This window comes from Hipposideros armiger, unplaced genomic scaffold, assembly GCF_001890085.2.
Source record: "Hipposideros armiger isolate ML-2016 unplaced genomic scaffold, ASM189008v1 scaffold_93, whole genome shotgun sequence".
NCBI lineage: Eukaryota > Metazoa > Chordata > Mammalia > Chiroptera > Hipposideridae > Hipposideros > Hipposideros armiger.
In genome coordinates, this window is record NW_017731443.1 from 3,750,097 (window position 1) to 3,754,010 (window position 3,914).

The window sequence follows — 3,914 nt, forward strand, 5'->3', positions numbered from 1 at the left end:
TTATAATTAAAACCTTGCCTGAGTGAGCTCTTCTCATTTTCTTCTGAATTAAAATATCCTGAGCAACAAATAACAGCTTCCATCTGCACTGTATTTGTCAGGACTCTTGTTTGCAAGTGGCTGTAATTCAACTCAAGCTAATTTGAGCACAAAAAGAGTATGTAAAGGCTCCCCTAACCAAACCACATGATGGGCAGTGGTGGAGCTGACTCTAGGGACAATGGGAACCAGGGCCATAGATATCATCAGGACCCTTGCTGGCCCTCATCTCTGCTTTTCTTTGTGCACCGGGCATGTCTACTGTGCACAGGAGCCTTCACAAATTGGCCATTGACCATTCTGGGCTCCCTCCTAACATCTCCCTCACCAGAGAGAAAAAAAGATTCCTGTCTCTCAGCTCCAAATTTAAAAAATTCTAGGAAAGACTGATTGGCTGGCTTGAGTCATGTGATTACCCCTTGGTCCAATGACTGTAGGGCAGGAAGGATGTGGGTTATTGTGAATGACCCCGCCTGAATCACCTCTTCTTTCCTGTTCTGTAGATGAACAATAGCTACCATTTCACCTCTCTACTTTCTTGTCCTGCTGTCATTTGTTTTCTCTTTTTCTCCTTTTCTTTTTTCCTGAGGCCAGTCTCATAACATCTGTCATTTATCATGGCCTTTATCAAGTTAGCAGTGCAGGGCCAGCTGAGTGGCGCNAATGGGTTTTCTGTCATATTTCTTAGCTGGAACTGTGTTACATGATGGATATAAGTAGCACCCTTAGGGGCTATCTTAGTATGCTTTGACTGCCATTACAAAATACTACAATCTGGGTGGCTTATACAACAGAAATTTCTGGAGTCTGAAAGTCCACGATCAAGATGTTGGCAGGTTTGATTTCTCCTGAGGCCTCTCCTTTTCTTGCAGATGGCTGCCTTCCGGCTGTGTCCTCACGTGCCATTTCCTCTGAGCACACACATCCCTGTAGTCCCTCTGTGTGTCTAAATGTCCTCTTCTGCTAAGAACACCAGACATATTGGGGTAAGACCCTGACCTTCAGCCCTCACTTAACATTAATTAACCTCCTTAAAGACCCTATCTCCAAATACAGTCACACTGGGGACTGAGGCTTCAACATATGAATTTGGGGGAACACAGTTCAGTTCATAACAGGGCCAAGATATCAGAATACCTGGATTTACCTGGGCTCTGTTGATGGTGTAAACCCCAACACACTCAGACTCCTGAAGAAGACCACTAAAGCACCTGATAGCGGCTTATTATGTCCTCTGTGCTGTCACAGTTCTGGAAAGGAGGAAAACTGGGAGTAAATTGTAGAGGATATCATAATGAGAAAAGAGAATCTGCTGATATAAACCTCTGATGAGGGTTTACTCCTTGGAGTAAAGGTGAAACTGGCATGGCCCTGGACTAAGCGGTCCAGGCTCTGGGAGTCACGCGGAGGCAGTGCTCACAGGACCGTGGCATTTCGATGTGGGCTCTTCAGAGTCTTTCCCCAACTCTATCGGGCTCAGAGCTGCATTGAGCTCAGTGCAGGCTTCATGCTGACACCAGCTGGGGCCTCCCTTCCTGACCTCAGCACTTTCCCTTCTTTTCCAAGGAGGAGGTTACCTGTTCTGTCCTGGTGGGGAGACTCAGGCTACCAAATATGGGGCAATGTATGTGTCCCTCCTTCATAGGAAAGTAGTTTCTTCTACCCGATCCAACTTGACCTGCCCTTTAGATCCCCTTGGACAAATCATTAACCCAGTGAGTGTTATAATAATAATTGAATGTCTTACTCTTAACTCACAGTTTAACTTGGTTCCTTAGAAGAAGTTATAAAAACTACTAGTGGCCATCAGGAGGCCTAGGGCTACAACAAACACAGGAACTTATGACTTAAGAAGACAAAGGGCAGTCCGTCTCCTCCCCCTGCGCCAAAAGACAGGAACCAGTTTGTGGGTGTGGGAGGCCTCAGCTCCGGTGCTCCTGCTAGGTCCTGCCCAATGGCCCTCAATGACCCCTGCAGCAGCTGGGGGTGTCGGCCGCTTCCAGCAGATCCAGGTCACTCTGGTGGTCCTCCCCCTGCTCCTGATGGCCTCCCACAACACCCTACAGAACTTCTGACCACCATCCCCCTACCCACCACTGCTGCCCGCCTGCAGACACCAACCTCAGCAAGGATGGGGAGCTGGAGGCCTGGCTGCCTCGGGACAGACAAGGTCAGCCTGAGTTCTGCCTCCACTTCACCTCCCCCCAACGGGGACCGCCCTTTCCCTAGGGCACAGAGACCAACAGCTTGGGGGGTACCAATGGCTGGATCTACGACAACAGCACCTTCCCTTCCACCATCGTGACTGAGGTGAGGATACCTGGGCCTTCTGCCCCACCCCTTTCAACCTCAGCATCCCCATCTTACTATCCCCACACACAGACGCAGACCCTGTGACCCTGACCTGAGTTTGTCTGAATGTGGGAAGACCCTGGAGCTATGAAGAGCTTTGTCCAAAATGTAAGAGAACATTGGTTGGAGTTGGGGGCTTCCTTGTAGAAAAGACATGGAAGTCCTTGCAGGAAGCTGCTGTCTACCCTTCCACTCCCACCAGAGAGAGACACTGTTATGGGAGTTTAATTTTCTCCTTTGTTTTCCCTGGGAGGGGGATGGACAATTCCACACAGCAGGGAGGTCGGGGGGGTGGCACAGAGGAGGGAAGAAAGGAGGCATGCCAGTGGCTGGGGGCTACAGGGGCATTCCCAAGCAGGAGATTCTGGACTCAGAGTCCTAGAGACAAAAACAGTTTCCCGACTTCATCTAGAAATAGCTCTCAGCAGCTGGGTCCAGGAGATGGAGAGCAGCCAAGGAAAAAAGATGGGAAAGAGAACAGGGCTATGGGAGTCCTTTCATCTCTAGTGATTGAAGGCCCCTCCCTCCCCCCAAACACACACATACCCATTTGTAGAGTCGCCCTGGCCTGCTGAGTGGCTCAGCCAGCTGAATCCTGCACTTTGTAGCTACCACATTAATCGTGCTCTTAACATCTGTTCTAGTCCATGGTTCTTTTGGTTGCAAGGAAGAGAAGCTCTCTCAAATCAGCTCACGGGAAAAGGGGGTATTACTGTGAGGATATAGAGATTTCAGGGAATCCAAGAACAGGAAACAAAGTGTGTCCAGGGCTCATGGAAACTGGAACCAGAAACTGGAGCACAAGAGGCATCTCTATACACTTACTCCGTTCCTGTCTCCTTCTCAAGCCATTTCATCTGTGTGCTCACCTTGCCAGGTGACCACAAGTCCTGGCTCTGACCCATTACCTCTCAGATTCAGGGCTCACCACCAACCAAAGTGCTTCTGTGTCTCCTAATACAAATTCTTAGAAGAGTCTCTGATTGGCTCAATGCTACACATTGATGAGTCGGGCCCCCTCTTGCAGCTGGCTCAGGTGTTCACACTTCACCTAATGATGCCAAGGAGCAATAGAGTGAGATCACGTGGCCCCTTGCCCATTAGTCAGGGCTGTGCAGGTAAGAGGCTCTGAGTAGGGGCTGTGGTCAGGCATAGTCCCGAAACTTGCCTGAGGAAGCATCTGTCTGAAACTGATAAATGTTAAGCCATACTCCCACCAGTGAGACCCAAGACACAGACACAGGAGACTAAGTATGGTTAGTCCTCCCTCCAAGGCATGCAGGTTTCATATGCCATCCCCTCCTTGCATAGCTGAGTGGACTTTCTTCATTACTTTCCAGCCTCGACCCAAGTTCTGAGACAGCCATATCTACCCACCTTAGCTTGTATGTTATCAGTCCTTCCAATTCTGCTTTCCCGTTTCCCTTCTTAAAACTTTACACTCTGGGGCCGGCCGAGTGGCGCGATGGTTAAGAACTCGCTTGGGACGCCAGAAGGCCCCAGTTCGGATCCCACATATGAGG